This window comes from Chroicocephalus ridibundus, chromosome 14 (genome assembly GCF_963924245.1).
Source record: "Chroicocephalus ridibundus chromosome 14, bChrRid1.1, whole genome shotgun sequence".
Taxonomy (NCBI): domain Eukaryota; kingdom Metazoa; phylum Chordata; class Aves; order Charadriiformes; family Laridae; genus Chroicocephalus; species Chroicocephalus ridibundus.
This window is the reverse complement of record NC_086297.1, coordinates 2,415,289-2,426,505: the sequence shown is the minus strand read 5'-3', so window position 1 is coordinate 2,426,505 and position 11,217 is coordinate 2,415,289. Positions and strand designations below refer to the sequence as shown.

General features: G+C 43.3%; 1 long non-coding RNA gene across 1 annotated transcript in view; it reads left to right on the top strand.

Moving 5' to 3' along the window:
• The first annotated feature begins 631 nt into the window (after positions 1 to 631).
• Positions 632 to 11,217, top strand: part of LOC134523384 (uncharacterized) — a 31,693-nt gene continuing 21,107 nt past the window's right edge. Inside the window, exon 1 of the long non-coding RNA XR_010073312.1 lies at positions 632 to 912. This is a non-coding gene — a long non-coding RNA (uncharacterized LOC134523384). The remainder of the gene's footprint in view (positions 913 to 11,217) is intronic.

Below are 11,217 nucleotides of genomic sequence, written 5' to 3'. Positions count from 1 at the left end.
CTGGTCTATTCTAGGGCCGGATTCATCTTTTTCCTCTGTTCATAACCACATCTTCCTCTTTTGCCTGTTTTCTGTGTGTTATATTCTGAATATGTAGCAAAAATTCTTGCTGTTACTATTCACACTTTGACAGTATGTATTACTAAATTTCCATCTCATTGCCATTACTCAGTCCCTTGGGACTGCTTGGTTCTTCCCTTTTGGTATTCCCCTCCTCCAGCATCCACATTTCAACCCCAGCTTTTTAACATGCCCAAGAACCTGAAAATTTTAAAATCGGATTAGTTCAAAGACTGATCCCAGAGAACCTATAGTTGCCTTCCTGTCTCGTGCGTTACCCTTTGAACGAAACACCCTCCTTCTGTCTCTTTCACTAGTCTTGATCTTCTTTAGTTTAATGAATATCTTTGCACGTGGCAGGTCCGGTAGATTTGCATCCACTGTCAGGAGAAGATCAGTAAATAGTTAACAATAAACAGGTTAACAGTTGACAAGAGCAGTCGACCTTGGGAAGACCTTTGCTGATTCTTACCCCCTTCTCTTGGACAATTCTCACTGGGACCAGTGCCTGGCACTATCCCATGCGGACAAAGTGTGCTGTGTGCTGCGTGTGCCTTGGGGAAGAGAGAAAAGGTCCTTTTTAACTGCTCCTAGGTGCAGATTCTCTAACAGAGAAGGAGGAGATGCTCACAAAGCGAGACCTCTTTTTCCTCCTCTCTCCCACCAGTGGCACCACCCAAGATGGCTGAAGCTGCTCCCATCTTCCCTCGGAGCCAGCCTGCGTCGCCTCCGGTATCTGCAGCTCTGGCAAGGTTTGGTTGCTTGGAGAAGCACAAAAGGGAAAGCAGCAGGGAAGGGAGAGGGTAAAAAGCTGCGTTCTGTTCCTAAAAACCAGCAACGTAGTCAGAGGAGGTAAGTTCTCTGAACATGGCTTCCAAATGGCATCATCGGTTCATTCTTGTGGTTTTAGCTGAAAACGCTTGCCATTGCACTGTGAGCAGAACAGCTGTCTACCAAATGCTCCAAATGCCTCAAATTAGCTACCCAAGAGCACCCATCAGAAGGAAACGGTTCTGCTGGCACTCAAGAACATCAGGCTTTTATGACATGTCATTCTTTGCTCTGTCCTCATTCAACCTCGCATTGTTTCCCAGGCAGGGCATATCTTCTGAATTAGAGTGAGATTCGTTATTGGGAAAATATGGAGACTCTAGTAATTGTACTAGCTTGTGTAACCTTTGCTTAAGTTGGATTGCAGTCCTTTAACACCAGCGGTGACATAGTTTTCCTCTAAGGCAATGGAAAGAGAAGAGTGTCAGGGCAGAAAGAAGAGGGATCTTCAGTGCTGATTTGACACTTTTTGTTGTATAGTTGATGCAAACATTTTAGTGAGGGGAATAACAGGAAAACTACATCCCAAAGTTTTCTGCAGCCATAGCTCTGATGCTATCAGCGGAGAAATCGTCTCCAGGTTTCCCGTGACAGCTGAGTTTCTGGTTAATGACAAGGGTGTTCAGAACTGGATCTTTCCTTTCTTATCATGGTCCCATGGTAGCTTTTGTGAGCAAAAAAGATACTCAGGTAGTCACACAACATATAGCAATCTGGGTTATCGGCCGGAAGCAGCACGACACTGCGTATTTCCAGAAGCCTGTTACCATGGAACTGTGTCCTTTGCATGCTAGGCAGCGTCTTACTTGGAAGAGTAAAAGGAAGGGGAACTCTTGCCTACGTTAAGTTCTTGGCGTCAGAAGTGTAGTAAGGATGGCGTGCAATGGCCTTTCGGGAAAAGACCTCAGGACTTTTGCCTTGGCTTGGAGTCAGTTCTTATGCTTTTGTTTGGTTTAGTACCTACCGGCCTTTAAGGATTTGGGGTTTTATGTTTAGTGCTAAACATAAATGGAAAAACGGCCTCTTCCTTTGGGAGAGGGAGACAAATTCTCTACCGGTCTGGAAGTCTCTGCTTTTCTCTCACCTTCTGATGTACCCCAGTGTAGGTCCCACTGTAGCACCAGGCTCAGCAGGGAGTTCTGCTCCTGTAGAACAATTCCGCTTTCCCAAGGCGAACCCTTCCAGCATCTTAAAAACATGCCATGTCAGGGAGATTTAAGTCATGTAAGGGGGATTTTTTTCCAAGTACAAATTACTTAGTGGTCAATGATACGACAATTTCTACCTACCTTAAAAAAATCATTCCAACATTCTGTTTAAACAGACTCATTATGCACATACCATTTTCTTAATCCACTAAATTTGTGATGACAATGATCTCTTATCCTTTTATTTGTACAAGTCCTTACACATCATAGCAGCTTATAGGCACTAGATCATAATAACAGCAGTCATAATTCCTGTCTCATAGTAATGAGTTTCATGAGTTGCTTTGTTTTCTAAAAGCTTCCTTTTCTTGTTTCTGAATTTTGCTGCCATAAAGTTTGTGGGAGAGTTATTTTAATACTATCACTTGGGTGAGTAGGAGCTAACTTTTGTACATTCAACACTTCCAGTCTCTCTGTCTTCACTGCCAAAAGTTTTGCGTCGATTCAGAATAGACAAAGGCTATATATTAGCTGTAATTCACATTCATTTTTCTTTGTGGGATAACTGCAAAATGTTTGCAAATGCAGATCCAGTGCCCAGCTTGTTGTTTGTTCACAGCTTCTTCAGAATATAAAGCCATTGTGACCCGCTGATCTGATGATCTGCAAAACACAGACGAGGGAATATTGCCCAGCAATTCGTGTATTAAGTTAGTAATCTTCAGAAATACAGGCAATATTCCCTTTCCTTCAGAGATACGGGAAATACTGGATTTAAAGATATATTCCTTTCTAATTTATTTCACACTATTCGCAAATATTTGTATAGGCAACTGTTCCCTGTACAAGCGCTAAAAAAGTACTTCCTAAGATCCTCAGTTGCAGCAAATATTTCCAGTTCTTCGGTCGTCTGATCAGCGTGTTACTAACCCCATAGATAAGCTGGTGATGTAATGAATGATCTCATGCACTTTAACTTGAGCTGGTTGCAGCTGAATATAAGAACTTGTAAGTGAAGTATCTGTAGAATAGAGGGTTTCTTAGTGCAGAATACAGGCAGCACTTCAGCCTTGCATCAGAGAGCTTTTGGGGAAAGGTGTCTGTTGCTTCGTTTCTCCTCAAGTATGATGAAAAAGGGGAAAACAACTGCTTCGACTACATCAATGATCCACTGGCCAAATGGAAGAAAAAATCTAGGTCTCCTTGCGTTCAGGTGCAGTGCTGCATCCATTAGGTAGTGCCACCTCCCCACCATCATGTCATGGTCGTGCCTACAAGACGTGTTCCCTCTCTCCGCGGCTGTGCAGCGATGTCCTGCAGTGAAGGACAAGGCAAAGGAGGACAAATGGTGCTACCCCAGGATCCCGGGCCGTTGGTTGGTGAACGCTGGTGTCGGTGCAGCAGGGGTGGTGCATTGGGTTAGTAGCTGAGTTCCCAGTGCAAAGTTCTGCTAGAAGTAACTGTACCCATGTTTCAGTGCTGGTAGGTGAAGTGGGATTCCTGGTAATCAGCTGGTTTGTGTAGGTGCTTACTTCTGTTCTTGCTTCTTTCCCCGAGGTGAGGAGCGTAGATAAGTATTTATTTTTCCCCCCTCAGCCTTGGCTGCCCTACAAGCTCCTTGAGCTCAGCGGCATTGGAGCACGTTCAAGAGCCATGCTGTGTCTCCACGTGCCACCTGCCCACAGGGTCCCTGGGGGTGGCAGCTCTACCCGTGCTGGCTGCGGGTGCCAGCACTTCCCGCACAGCCGTCTGAGCTTCTCCTGCTCCTCATCCTCATCCTGCACAGCCTTCCTCCCCGCCTGACCGGCTGTTTCTGTCTGCGGGGACTTGAACAGTAAGGTGACTCTGTGGGAAGTGTCATTGTAAAGGGCAGCTGGGGATTATGCTTTGTCCCTAACAGGATTTAACATCCTATGCCACCTTCCATGTGCTCCGATTTTCCTCCCTTTGCCTAAATCGTGCTTTTCTGAGCTTCATTCTCAAACGATGGGTCTCTGTTTATCCAGATCAGTGTAGACTAAGCAGGATTATAAAACCAGATTTATTCAGGGCCATAATAGTGTAGTTCCAAGGAGCACTCTCCAGTGGCTGTGAGGTGCTTAATCTTTTAGATTAACTAGAAAGATCTATGGCTTTAGACTGCTGGTTTGCGTCATGTCCTGAAAGCCGCTTTATGAACTGGTTGGGAAACATTATAACAGTGATTAAAAAATTGTCTCTGATCATGGCTCCTGCATGAAAACTAGGAGGAGGAAGCATCAGTTCTTGGCAGTTTAATTCACCGTTGTCTGTCCAAGTAGTCAGACTTACACATATGATGCGGATGGCAGCGCTTTCGGGAATGATTGTTTCCTGAAGACACGGAAAGAGAAAAGGGAAACACCAGGACCTGCCCTAGTAGCTCGGGGGGACACTCTTCTCCTGATGCTGCTCAGCTTACCCTTCAGCTCAGCGCTCCTGCTGTATGCTGAAACACGCTCTTTAGAGCCAAGTATTAGGCAGAAAATTAAAAAGTAAATAAATAAACCTGCACCATCAGTGAGAGCTTCATTACAGGCCAGCTCTTGGCTGCAGAACATTTCAGTTCTCCCTCTCCTAACCCCGAGGATCCATATCCTCCCGCCCTCCGGCTTTTCCCATCCTAGCCCTTTTGCAGTGATTACTCAATCCGCTCCCCATTGAAACACGCCGCGGGGAGGTTGGATGCGGTTTATGCTGCACGAGTAATTTAATCACCCGCAGGGTGATTAAGAGTTCTGCGGGATAATCTGTGCACATCGTGTTCGGTGCTCCGGTGGCTCGCATCTCGGTCTGAGATGGCTTTGCCATCTCTAAAACATGCTCCCTTCTCCCTACGGACCGTGTGCGGCTGGTGGGAGAGAGGTGACAAGGCATCTCCTCTGCCTGCCGGATGCCTGCATGGGGCTCCTGATTTTCATGAGTTAATAAGGCTGCTCACAAGTGCTTGGGACTTTTTACTGCCTGTGTAGCAAAGGAGATCATCGGGACAGCTATGAAAACCCTGTCCAGGTAGAAATAGTCTGCAAATGCTTTTCCTGGTGATAATTTTCTAAAAAAGGAAACGGCCAAGAGAAAAACAATTCCATAAATTTGTTTATAGAACATTCAGTGGCCATGAATCATGCTATAAATATACCAGGCTATAGGTTTCAGGGTTTCTTTACCGGATTGGTGCAGTGGCTTGTAACAGACCTTGGTAACAGAAGCTTCATGATGGCTGTGATAAGCTGTTTTTATCCCTTATCTCTCTTTTTACTCCTTCCTTCCAGTTACACCAGGCTTTTACCCGTAATGTTTATTCCTCACCTCATGGAAAATTTTTGACCTAGAGAAAAAGATCATTTCTGTTGAAAAACCAAAAATGTCCAGCCAAAACCAACGTTTTCATTGTTTGGCTGAAAATGAGAGGTTTGCCATTTTAGGCTTAAAGTTTTTGGTTTGGGGCCAAAATATTTTTGCCTTTTGCCCAAAGTCTCCAATAAAAATTCCCAATTTTTCAGAGAGACAGACACTTGTTTTTACATCAACAAGAAAAAAGTTTAAAACCTGATTGCTCACCAAAAACAGTTTAGACAAAACCAGTTCCACAGGGAAGTCCTTTTTCTTCAAGTGAATATTAAATAGCAAATGAGACACGTTGCAGTTCACCTCTCTGTTACATGGAGATGGCAGAGCTGAAGGAGAACGCTTGCCAAAAAGACTCATGAATGGAAGAGAAATGACGCATGTGATTTCAATGTTTGATGACAAGTGAGACAGTCCCCGCTCAGTCCTTCTCCTCTGCCTGCAAATCGCAGCTCAGAATTCATGAGGAGCAACGTTGGAGAAGGAGCCGGGAGCTGCTGGGCTTGTTGAAGCACCAGAGCTTTTATAACGACCGTATCAACCCTGATTTCTGGTCTGAACTTCAGTGAGGAGGTTGTGTGTGGAGTCTGAAAATGCTAAATCCTGCTTATAGACGTGGATGTACATTGCATTAGGGAGTGGGATTTTCCTCCTTGCCATTCCAGAAGTGACTCTTTAGCCACAACAAAGAATTAAATCTGTTAAAGCTGTTTTATTTCTGCCACCATATCAAGAATTCGTATGAGAAGTGCGGAGGGGAAGTCCTTTGCAACTCAGAACACCACGTGGTAGTGGGCCTGCAGGAAACCGCACTGTATATCCAGGTGCACCACTGGTGATTAACTTTCTTGCCGCTATGCGCTTCTGTTTCCAAGGATTTGCCATTTCGTGGTAGGGCTGAAGTAACATCTAAAACCCTGCGTGAGTGTTTTTAAATGGGGAGGTGAAGACAGGAGCTGTGAAGAAGTGGACTGCTCTTGCTATCCTGTGGAGACCTTGGTGCAGAACTCCAGGCTCAGCAAATGCCAGCCGCGCCAGTTTGAGTAGTACTGACCTGAGAAGGGATAACAAGAAGCGTGCACCGTAAATATAAAGAAATTCTAGGAGTTGGGCAGTCAGTAAGTGATGATTAATAAAGGCTTCAATAAACCAGGCTATTATTCGATACAAGGGGAAATCTTTCCAAATGCTTTCAAAACGGTCTTCTTGCCCCCCTGCATGTTTGCAGGCACGTTTCTTGCTTGTCTGCTTTTAATAATGACCAGTTGCTGCGACTTCTGCGGGGCTGCTTTGCTTTTTAACATGGAGTGCCACAGGAGTTACTATAGGATGGAGAGCACCGTGACATACCAGATGTCTTCAGAAACCTTTGCTACTCCCCTACGACAGTGGGAACTTAGTGATACTTTTTTAATCCACGTCAATGAGATATAGGTGTAAGGACTAAGCCAAGGTGTAATTATCCGCCGTGGGAGAGCTCCAAAAGGAACTTAACCCCAGTTCTGTCTAGAATACCCAGCACCTTAATGGGAATCAGGTAGACCATGGAAAGAGTCTAAATGCGGCATTTTTGAATGCCAAGAGATGGCCCAGTAATTGGCTAGTTTTGGAGTGGATGTCTTTTTTTTTGCTACCCGTGTTTGTCATCCTGAACTTCAGACACATTTCAGCGAAACGTCTATCAGGAAATTATAACATGGAAAATTGGCATTTTCGAATGATTTCCATAGAGCAATTTCCAACTAGATAGACATCCTGTACAACAGTAGACCAAAAAATGACAAAGCATTGATTTTCTTAAGAAGAGAGCCCTATATTTGTTACCCTCCACAGAAGTAAGGCCAGCATCGTGGTGGTTGTTGGGTTGTAATTTGTGTGTGTTTCCAGAGTATCAAACACCACGCTATTATGCTTGGCTAATGCTGGAGGTGAACAGTTCACCAGGGAAGGGAGTTGGTACACATCAACAACAGAACTGACTTGGTAATAAATGAGTAAGCTTGAGTCGCTCTCAAGTAACACTGTAAAATATACTGAAACAAGCATTATAGTAACTGTAAAGCTTTTAAGTTGATCTTCAGGCATTTCTACGTCCCGAGCTGAACTTGGTACGAATAACACCGATTTCATTTGAACTTCAGGTTTAGTGTTTTGGTTGGGAGTTTTAAAGATCAGCTTAATGATTCCTTTACTTATCATACTGGTATATTTTCCAAGTCGCCTGTAAATTAATACCTTAATGTTTATCAAATACGTTCCGTTTGGAAAAACATCATCACTGGGACCAGATAGAGGAGTGGAAAGAAGTAATGATAAATAATTGCTCACTGGTATGAGCAGTGGTTTCGGCACATCAGTCTCAAGTATCTTTAGTAGGCACAGTGGCATAGCCGAGCTTTAAGATAGGACTGTATTTTTTTCCCCAGAAAAATTGGTTTAGACGTTGGTAGATTTGGGGTAATTTTTTTCTTTTATCCCTCTGTTCTTTTTCATGACATGTATTTCTCAATGAAGTAATTTTATCCCTGCATTCGCATATTAAGAAAAGGAAAAAAATTAAATCTGTGGGTTCTCATTCGTAGCATGTTATGGTTTCCTACATGAGTTTTCCATGGAATTTGTTTAGGAAAAAATGTAGAGTGCACCAAAATGAGATAATGATGGGGTTTGGTGTTTATCAAAGCCCTTTTTCCCCCATCATCAAACTGCAATCGTCCCACTGTCTACTGGACGGGAGGCTGCACAAGCCAAAATGTGAAACACAACCGATCTCTTGTGAAGGTTCTCCTTTGCAGAAACCAGTAGAGAAGCCTGGGACATCACGAGGGTCTGTGCCTTTCTGCTTCTAGCGTTAATTTTTGGTGAGGAAGATGAGCATGTTCATGAGCATAGAACAGTGAAGAATGAATAATTGGTTCAATATTGTGTAGATCCCACAGGAAACTGAAAGAGAGCCCCATTCCTACTACCTAAATACCCTGTGATGTGGAGACCTCTCAGTTAAGTGGAGTAGTGGCTTAGTGCCATGGTATTGTGCGAGTAAGTGACCCATACCCTATGGCTGCTTTGGAGTATGGCCAGTCTCATGGGCACTAGGGCTTTTCTGTGGCTCTTTGAATTCAATGAGAGTTCTGGTCATCTTAGGTCGTCTTAAATGTAGCATCTTAAATAACGCCCGTTTTAATAGGGGTTTTTTGATCCTGAAAAATTCCTTGAAAACTCTGTGTATGACTGTCGACTTCAGGGCAACGTGTTCATGAGATTAATCATAAAAGTAACACAATCTCTCTCACCTGCGTCGGGTTATTTCCCTTCTCTTCTGCTTTGCCTTTCTGTCATTTTTCAAACCCTAAGTTCCGTGCGAGTATGTTCTTTACACACTTTCTCCTTTAAAACTCAGTGGATTTCACAGTCAGGAAGGGCTTTTTTTTTCCTTTTCTTTCTTCCCCTCCAGGAAAAAAAATTAAGTGTTTTATGTTTTTCCCGTCTTACCATGGGTGAAATCCTTAAGTGGTATAAATCAACATCGTTCGTTCCACTGAAGTAGAGAGGTTCTACTTCCACTTGTAACGGTAGAGAAAATCACCTATTGAATTTAGTATTTTTCACCAATTATAATAACTTATAAGCATTTCCGATTCTCTTTTATTTCATGGATAAAAATGGGTTTTATGTGTATAACTCCTAGGGTGATAATAGCAGGGAGTAGTTTTACTGCACACACATAACTTTTCCTTAGGCCAAGAAAAGCAGCCACAGCGTTTCATCTATTCCCAGCAAAAATTAAGCAGGATTAAAAAAAAAATAAATCTAATTGATGGGGACAGAAAGTGGTGGGAGAAGAGAAGCTGAAGTATGCAAATTAACAACATGAAGTGTACAGAAATCACTCTAAGTAGTTTGTCCTCTATTTTAAATGTTTTTGAACTCTCTCAAATTAAACTTTCAATTGAATGATCATATTTTCAGTCTCTTTTTTTTTTTTTTTGCCCCCTACAGCTACACGGGACAAAAATCAAAGGATGAAAAATAGAAACATGAATATTTAATCTGCGCGTTACTGTTGCTGACTTTTCAAAGCGCAGTTTCCTAGCTGCCTGACCGCGGGGCAGAACAGCAGCAGCCATTCACGAGAGCATCCTTATCCAGGGAAGCTCATCATCTTTACGCAAATAATCTGCATGTGGGGATCGTAAGCATTTGGAGAGGAGCTGTGCTGAAAATGGCCCTTAATCTATTAATGAGAGGAGGGCAGAAGGAAGGCTTGGGTGAAAGAAAGACCAGAAAGACCCCCCTTGGAGTAGCGTGCCCACGTATCTGAAGTATTTTGCAGGATTTGAGCTGCGTAATAAGTGCAAATTTAAGTTTATATATTTTCCATAAAAATTTGGTTCAGAAGGAAAATGGGTTTTCCACAGCACTGGACATCTCCATTTAAAGACCAGAAAGAGAACCGTATTATATCTCTCTCTGCCCTTTTCTGCAGAGCCTGTTATTTAATCTTAGAAAGGAATCAGGTTGTTCAGGCATAATTTGCTCTTGGTAGATCAGTGCTGACTTCTGCTGCTTCTCTTGTTCTTCACGTGCCTGGGATTGGCCTCCATGAGGACTTGCCCCACGGTCTTTTTAAGGACTGGCCACTGTTTTCCAGTGAATGCCAACAGTGTTGAGAACTAAAAGGGGAAAGAAGCAAAGATCCAATAGTGTCTGTTTTGAAACGTAATCTGTATGTCTGAGACACCTGAGCCACACACAATTTCCTGTAGTGTTGGTGTTATGGACAACAACTTCAGCATCCAAACACAATTTCCCTCTTTCTTGTTCCCTTACGCTGAGTTCTCCCCACTGCAGCCAAGGCAGTTATTAAATAGCATTATAGAATGCTATAGTTAGTTCCAGGTGAAGTGTCACCCGACTTCAATGTTATATTGAAGAGGTTGGGGGAATGGATGGTGAGTTGAGTTTGGAAGATCCTGAGGATGGTGAAGGGGAAAAGGCAGCAGGAGGCAATTAAACCACAGCATCGATGTGCACAGGCGACCAGGCGGCAGGAGCTGAGCCGTTCGTGGCTGTGTCTAAATGTTAACTGTGTGATGGCACTGGAAGAATATAGGGGCTACAGGAAAGAAGAAAAGGTCCTGCATATGCAGCGAACAAAAAGCTGATAGAACCAATGTGGGATAAATTTACTGTTGAGGTGAATGTGTGCAAACCCATCTTTAATCCCATTAAGGATCCCAGGAAAGCTGAAAATCTCAATTTAAATAACCACACTATGAGCTTTTCAGTGTCGTTTCTGTTGAACTTTAATGTGAAACTTGAGAGAGTTAGGAGTCAATTAAAGAAAAACTATTCAAAAGTTGAAGATGGGCCAGTATTTTGATCATCCTCTCTGATGGACATGCTGTTGATGGCAGGTGTTTCCAGGCTCCGACAGAGGATGGGCGATGATATTTCAGCCCTTATTGTCCCCCTTCTAAATGTTAAATGAAAGATGTGGTGGATCAGCAAGGTGCATGAGCGGAGCATTATTGGCTCCTGTTAAAGCACCGGGATTTGTTGATGCTAATCAATGGCACCAGTCAGGTGTCATGGCTTACGACATTTCCTTCTGTGATTACCTCTTCTCCCACATGTGCTGTAGGAGTCTGCTGGAGGCCACAGCTGACTGAGTGGATGTGTATAAGTCTGTGCACATACATATGAGGAGGACACCACACGTACATGCAGATAGGATATTTTTTTAGGTTGTCTGTTCAAAAGAAAGTAAACTAGATGGTTTACATAAGCGTGCTTCTTCCTGAAAGGCTGA